Source organism: Schistocerca nitens, chromosome 8 (assembly GCF_023898315.1).
Source record: "Schistocerca nitens isolate TAMUIC-IGC-003100 chromosome 8, iqSchNite1.1, whole genome shotgun sequence".
Taxonomy (NCBI): Eukaryota; Metazoa; Arthropoda; class Insecta; order Orthoptera; family Acrididae; genus Schistocerca; species Schistocerca nitens.
This window is the reverse complement of record NC_064621.1, coordinates 529,347,876-529,356,435: the sequence shown is the minus strand read 5'-3', so window position 1 is coordinate 529,356,435 and position 8,560 is coordinate 529,347,876.

Genomic DNA, 8,560 nt, shown 5'->3' with positions numbered 1-8,560 from the left:
CGATGTCTAATGGCTACTGAGGTCGCTAATATGGAGTACCTGGCAGTAGGCGGCAGCACAATGCTCCTAATATGAAAAACGTATGTTTTTGGGGGTGTCCGGATACTTTTGATGGTACAGTGTATGCCTGAAACGATACGGGCTTTTACTGAAACCGAAAACGAGTGCAAAAACAGGCCAACAGATGGCGCTGGACAGCAACACGTCCGTGACGCCGTATGAGAACACCCACAACTGCAGTATTTGGGCTAGGTACAGAAAATCCTAGCACTGTCGTGGAAACTCCATTACACGACGAAAAAGTGACGGTAGAATGTGGATATACCATATCAATCGTAATCAAAACCCTTTTGCTTTGAGGAAACGCAAGGTGCTGCTTTTCAAATTGTCAGTGTGACAAGTGCGAGGTACGACGATATGTTACAGAATCGCATCATCCTTTCAGTGGATGATGCACACTTGGTGGAAGGTAAGAGTTTCGTGCTGTATGGCTCTTCACCCCATGTTTCTACACGCGTGAAGATCTCTTGTGTACATCCTTTGGTGAGGATCGCTTGCTGAGCCGCCACTTCTGTCATTCTTGGCCTCCCAGGTCTCCAAACCTCAATCCGTGTGATTATTGGTTGTGAGGTTGCCTGAAGTCGCAAGTCTACTCAATTCTACTGCGATTGTCTGCTCCTTTCCTTTTATTTTTGAGTCGTCAGTCTTCTGACTGGTTTGATGCGGCTCTTCACGAATTTCTCCCCTGTGCCATCCTCTTCATCTCAGAGTAGCACTTGCAACCTATGTCCTCAATTACTTGCTGGATGTATTCCAGTCTCTGTCTCCCTCTATAGTTTTTGCCCTCTGCAACTCCCTTTAGTACCATGTCAGTCATTCCTTGATGCCTTAACAGATGGCCAATCACCCTGTCCCTTCTCCTTGTGAGTGTTTCCACATATTTCTTTCATCTCCGATTCTGCGCAGAACCGCCACATTCCTTACCTTATCAGTCCACCTGATTTTCAACGCTTGTCTGTAGCACCACATCTTAAATGCTTCGATTCTATTCTGTTCTGGTTTTCCCACAGTCCATTTTTCACATCCATACGATGCTGTGCTCCAAATGTACATTCTCAGAAATTTATTTTATTTATTTTATTTATTTATTTATTTATTGTTCCGTGGGACCAAATAAAGGAGAAATCTCCATGGTCATGGAACGAGTCAATACATAAAATTATAACACGATAGTAGAAACAGATAAAATGAAATATAAAAAACATATTCAGGCGACAAGTCGTAAGTTTAAATAAAGAATATCAACAATGTAACATTGGAATTTGCTTAATTTTTTAGCTCTTCCAGGAGCTCCTCGACAGAATGGAAGGAGTGAGCCATAAGGAAATTCTTCGGTTTAGACTTAAAAGACTTTGGGCTACTGCTAAGATTTTTGAGTTCTTGTGGTAGCTTATTGAAAATGGATGCAGCAGAATACTGCACTCCTTTCTGCACAAGAGTGAAGGAAGTGCATTCCACATACAGATTTGATTTCTGCCTAGTATTAACTGAGTGAAAGCTGCTAACTCTTGGGAATAGGCTAATATTGCTAACAACAAACGACACTTTAAGAAAATATATACTGTGAGGGCAATGTCAGAATTCCGAGACTACTGAATAGGGGTCGACAAGAGGTTCTCGAACTTACACCACATGTAGCTCGAACAGCCAGTTTTTGAGCCAAAAATACCCTTTTTGAATCAGAACACAAGGCCTCATCTCATTAGGGATGCGAAAAGAGAACATCCGACGGTAATTTCTCACAATATCTTCTGATATGCTGTACAGTGCTGTTCACAACATTCCCCCTCGACTGCAGCTATTGTTCATGAATAACGGCTGACATGTTGAGCTTTTTTTATACGAAGCATCGTCTTTGCTAAAACTCAATTTATTCGCTAATTACTGCTTTTGTGTCATATGAAGCGCCATTGTTGATCATTTTGAGGACGTTTTGGTTTCGATAAAACCTCATGTTATTTCAAGCATTTGTATCCATTTTTTCGACTTTACCTACGTCATTCCGTGGAGGTCTGAATTTTGAAATATTGATAGAATTTTGCGTCACCCCAAATATCGAAGCAAGAAGTCATGGAAATACAGGCAAGTGGGACCGCTTAACAGAGGAAAGTCCCCTGGACCTGGCAGTATACTAATACAATTCTATAAAGGATATGCAGAAGTGTTTGCCCCTCTTCTAACAGTAGGTCGGCGGAGGCACGAGGCATTCCTAATGACTGAAAAAACCGCAGGTCAGTTTCCAAGAAGGATCTTAGAGCAGATGCACAAGACTGTAGGCATCTCTGACGTCCGTCTATAGTAAAATTTTTGAACATGTTTTACGCTTGCGTATTATGACATTTCAGGAGGCCGAAAATCTCGGTAGGAGCCAACATGCGTCCCAAAAGCATCGATCGTGTGAAACAAACCTCGTTTTGTTCGACCAAGAGACACAGCTAGCAGTAGATATCGGAGATCAGGTTGATGTTGTATTCCTTTATTTCCGGAAGGCATTTGATACAATCCCGCAATGCCGTCTAATGAATGTCACATCAACTTTGTGACTGGACTGCAGAGTTTCTAGCAAACAGAACAGCATGCCATTCTCAACGAAGAGAAATCTTTCGAGTAAAAGTAACTTCTGACTTAAAATATTTCCAACATTTCGCGGCCCTGTCAGCAACTGTATAAATATTAATTTTAATCTTAAAAACCAACAGCCTCAGCTGCAAAGTTTACCTAGCTGTACCTAGGTTTCAGTCGACATAACCCAACCTTCTTCAGAATAAAACGGTAGTTACTTTTATTCTGAAGAAGGTTGGGTTATCCCGACTGAAACCTAGGTAAAGCTAGGTAAACTTTGCAACTGAGACTGTTGGTTTTTAAAATAAAAATTAACTTCTGACTTACTCCAAGGGACTGTTATTGGGCAACTGCTTTTCACAATATTGTATACGTAACTGATCTAGAGACTGACGTCAGCGGTACCACAATGCTGTTATATACGGAGAAGTCACGGCGCTAGAAAACTATAGCGAAATGCAGTAAGATCTGTAGAGGATCGACGCTTGGTTCACGGATTGAAAATTGACCCTCAACATAAAAAAAATGTAACTTAGTGTGCATAAATAGGCAGAAAGACCCTTTATTGTGTGATTACAAGATAACAAAACAAACACTGGAGGCAGTCTAACTCACAAAACATCTAAGAGTATGCGTTCAGAGTGATTTTAAGTGGAGCGACCACATCAAACAAAACGCAGTTGAAATAGATGATTCTGAGATTCATTGGAGAAATTCTCAGTAAATACCATCCACGTACAAAGAGGTAGCTTGCAAAACCCTCTTTCGACCAATGCTTTAGTATTCTTCATCAGTCTTGGTCTGTACCAAATACGGTTGATAGAGCAATTAAAGACGATCCAAAGAAGAGGAGCGCGTTTTGCTACACGCTCGTTTAGTAACTATGAAGGCGTCACGGAGATGCTCAGCCAACTCCAGCGACAGACGCTGCAAGAGAGGCGTTTTGCACCACGATGTAGTTTACTGTTGATATCCCGAGAGCGTATGATCCTAAATGAGTCAATCAATATATTTCTTCCTCCTACGTGTAATAGCTCGTGAAAAGACAGAGCCCACACAGTGGATTGCCAGAAATAGCTTTTCTCGCGAACCATTCGGTACTGGGACCGGAAAATGAGGGAGTGAAAGTGATGCACGAAGCACCTTTCGCCACTCACCGTAAGCTGGCCCTTGGTCGCAAATGGCCCTTGGTTGTACGGCATGGTGATTTTGCAAAATGGCCTCTACTTTGGACCGGAAGTGAGAGCCCGGCTGTTAAGCTCTAATTCGCTGGAGAAGACAAAGATATTGTTGCATACAGGCTCGTGCAAAATTGACTGTACCACGAAACTTTAACAGAGACCAACACTTCTATTGTTCCCAAGGGAGCATGCTGTGTACAAAAACAGTTGTGGTTGGCCACATAAAGGAGGCGTTACATGAAATTCTGTGATCAAAATTGTTTGTCCTTATAGACTGCAGATATTTGTAAAATTGTGACCAGTTTTGGTTTCACCAAACCATCTTCAGATCTATATATGTGGGGTACACCACTGGAAGAGTCGCTTAGCACCAAATACAGAAATGTGTGGCTTATAAGGACATTTGCACACCATCCTTTCTAATTCGATGCGCACAGTCATGGCACTAGCTGGATTGCTGGTAGCGCTTTGGAACTCTCGAATGATTCATTCCTCCTGATTTCATGGGCCTTTTTACAAACACCTTCGGCACTGTTCAACAATCACAGTCTATCAGTACATGGGGTCTGAATGGTCTTGGTTTAGCTGTGGCTATTTCTTTACAATGTAGCAGCACCGCCACTTAGGATACAGAAAGTTAGTTTTTGTGCGATATTCGAAGCACGAGTTACAGCCAGGTGCAGTAAGTTAAGCATACCAGCAGTTGCGAAGGCAAATAGAGGCCACTGGGGCGTAGAACTGCCGGAGAGGGCCTACACAGCGTTTCCATGGCGCAAGTCACAGGCAGAAGAGGGCCACTGGACAACCTAAGTGTTATGCATACATGATGGGAAGCAACGTGTTTGGCAAAACAGAGGCGCGCACCTGAGTATAAATAGGTGCCATTTTCTAACGAGATTCATTCAAGTGTGGCAGCTCTCCTGGACGCCGGGGTGTATCACACCACTGGGCTACACGCAGCAACAGATGGGGCGCCAGCGTCCCAGTCCACAGCGGGTCATTGGTCGACCCTCTGAGGCCGATGCAGAGTCCGCAGCCAGGCAGGGCAGGCCACTCCTTGGCTCGCTACCGCGGGCAGCCGTCTCGGCTGCCGATACATGCCGGAGACTTCTGAGGCGAGGGCCGTAAATTTGGACGCCAGATCACGGGCGGTCATTGCTGCCAAGTTCTCAACTACGCCAGTGAGGAAGAAGCAGCGGCAGGGCCGGCCTACAGCTCCAGCGAAGCAGCACAGAGCCAACGAGGATGGTGGCCGCTGAGTCAGCTTCTGGCGCAGTCATCCTGACGTCATCGGAACTCAGCGGGCCGGCCAAGGCCGGCACAACACTGCGTTGCGTTGCACAGGCTGCTGGGGTGCTTCCTCAGCATTGCAGGGCCCTGTGATGCAGACCAAGGTGAACGGAGCACTGTAGTGGAAACGAATAATTCATTTGGAAAGTTCTCGCCGAGTTTCAATACGCCACATTTGGCGTCTGATACCACAACAACAATCACATCACAAACCATCGAATTCAGCAGATTTCAAAGAGTTGGAATGTCGGTGATGAATTTGTAACTCAGGTGATATTCAGAGATTAGACCACATTCGAAGTCACTAAGCTGTCTTCAACCACTCTGCTGTTACTGTTTCTTCATTTACACTGACGGGACCGCCATACGGGTGTACGTGTAGTTTTGATAAGGTAACGTAAGCCAGAAAGCCTTGAATGTGTTTGTTTTTTAATTTAGTTTTTATTTTGCGGTTTTTAGGGAAGTTACTTTTCCTCTTGTAATATCGGTTGTCGACATACGAAGTGCGTGAGAAAAGTAATGGTTTAAGTAGTTCTAAGTTCTAGGGGACTGATGACCTCAGATGTTAAGTCCCATAGTGCTCAGAGCCCAATGTTATACAATCCAATTTTCTAGACGCAATCAAAGTAAAAACTGTATTACATTTGTAGTGAAGTATAAAAATAATTTCATTTCCACGTATTCGTGAAAACACTTGAAATAACGAAATCGTACAAAAAATATGCATAATGTACAAATATATAAGTACAGCAAGTAAATTAAGAAACATGATCCCGGACAGTTTCTGGCACGTGGTGTACCTGCTTCACGTGTCTACAACACGATTTTGTAAACGTCTCTATGGCAACGCCTCTTCATAGTGAATAGTGCTGAGAAATGTATTACGACTGCAGTTAGTTTTGGACATCGTAGCCAACTCGGACGTAGCGCAACTTATTATTTTATGTTCATAAATGACACGTAATTGAATAAAGTAGAAGTCTGTAAAGCAGAACTACGAGTGACAGTACCCACCACAAAGCATCGCATTTTGAGCTGAACTGCACCACATTAATATGAATATTGATACGAACCAGTCGCTGACACGGTATACCTCATTTCGCTGGATGGTCGGACAGCAGTTGAACAATCCAGTGTGCTAAACACTTTGCCACCTCGTTCAACAGTCGATTTTGTCATTCTGGATGACGTTTGGTTTGTGGGGCGCTCAACTGTGCGGTCATCAGGGACCGTACAAAGTCCCAATTTTTACACAGTCCAATCGAGCCACTGTCACGAATGATGATGATGAGGAGCAGGACAACACAAATAACCAGTCCCCAGGCAGAGAGACAATCCCCAACCCGGCTGGGAATCGAACCCGTGACCTCGTGATCCAGAGGCAGCAACGCTAGCCACTAGTCCACGAGCTGCGGACAGATTTTGTCATTCTGTGGAAGTATTTGATTCCCATAGCCCTACTATTAGGTTTTTGCTTTTGTAATGAAAGAAATTCTTTGTAATCACTGTTCGTAGTAACTAATATGGTAGCCATTATTGCAGCTACTTCCCATGAATGAAAAAGAATCATCATCGTCATTAACATGCAACTGAGGACGACAGGACAATATATAGTTAATAACCTTCCTAACAAACGATGGCAAAAGTTCCGTTGAAGAGACTATTATGGCGATATCGTTGCACCGAACTGCGAGCTTTGGTAAGCTCCGATTGGGCGAATTACCTGGCAACTGTAAATGCTATGATAGACAGCAGGATGATACGTGGCGAAGTAAAGGAGGTGCTTTCCTTAGTGTGGTGTAGAAATATAAAACGGTGTCGCATCATAGAGAAACGTAGTGTCAGTGGAAGTAACTGTCAGTTGGAAAAGAAAACTGCAGATTGTGGTGTCACCACCAGACACCACACCTCCTAGGTGGTAGCCTCTAAATCGGCCGCGGTCCGTTAGTATACGTCGGACCCGCGTGTCGCCACTATCAGTGATTGCAGACCGAGCGCCGCCACACGGCAGGTCTAGAGAGACTTCCTAGCACTCGCCCCAGTTGTACAACCGACTTTGCTAGCGATGGTTCACTGACAAAATACGCTCTCATTTGCCGAGATGATAGTTTAACATAGCCTTCAGCTACGTCATTTGCTACGACCTAGCAAGGCGCCATTATCAGTTACTATTGATATTGTGAATCATGTACCGTCCAGACCGACGTTCACCACTAATGGATTAAAGTTAAGTATTCCACCAGCTTCGTCCTTTTTTCTAAATTCTAATTTCCTTGTCCTGTTCCAGACCTCACGCCAGCCTGCATGAGCTAAAACGCGTGCCTTTCGGCCTCCTCTAGTAACCCGGTGTTGGCTCTCCTGCCAACCAAAACATTGGCAACGAGGCAAAACCGCGTTCTTATCGATATTGCCCTGATTTACTTGTGTAATGGCTTCGCCACAATCTGCAGATGTACTGTCCGAATTTTATTGCTTACTGAATCAGCAGACGCAGGCCTTACTGGATGCCCTTGGACAGCTCGTCTAGGGTCAACGGGCAATGCAAAACGATGCGGCAGCCGCCGCTCCACTGCTAATGCGGCCACAATACGCTGTTGTACCAACTTTTCGACCTTTTGATGCTGCACTGGAAAGCTGGACGGAGTGGTCACGCCAATTTGGATTCCATCTCGCCGCCTACAGAATACAAGGCAACGAGCGGCAGCCTTTTTTGTTATCATCGGTCGGCATAAAAACGTACCGTGTGATAGTCAAATTATTTCCCCGACGCGACGTAGCAACTCTGTCCTACGACGAAATTTTGTCTGCATTAGATGCTTATTTCAAAGAATCAGTCAATGTAGTTGCAAAAAGGTATACCTTCTTTCGTACAAAACGTACGGCAGGTCAGACTAATCGGGAGTGGGTTGCAACCTTGCAAGGCCTTACTAGGGATTGTGCTTTTGAGTGTCAATGTGGACTCCCTTATTCAGATACTATGGTACGTGATGCAATTGCACAGAACGTTTCTGATGTTCGTATAAGGGAACAGATTTTGAAACTAGTCAATCCCTCCCTTCAACAAGTGATGGACATATTGGATGGGCAGGACACACTTGACTTTGCTCAGGAATCATTTGAAACTTCACCAGCCGTGTGTCAGGTTAACCGGCCCGCCGGGCGAGCTGCACGGAGCAGTAAACAACCCTCTCGCCTGGCCGCGCCGCTGCCGCCAGGCTCTCAGCCCAGCCACGTGTGCCGCGCAGACAAGCAAATGCAGTGCTAAAACCATGCCCGCGGTGTGCTACTAAACATTCACGTGAGAATTGCCCGTCACGCCAGGCTATTGGCTTTTTCTGTAATAAAAAAGGACATGTTCAGAGTGTTTGCCAGAAAAAGCTCAGATCGGAAACTCACAACCATTCCAGGCCCTTTGCTTCGCGCCGAATTCGAACCAAGGATACTCAGGCTCGTGAAACTTCGCCCAT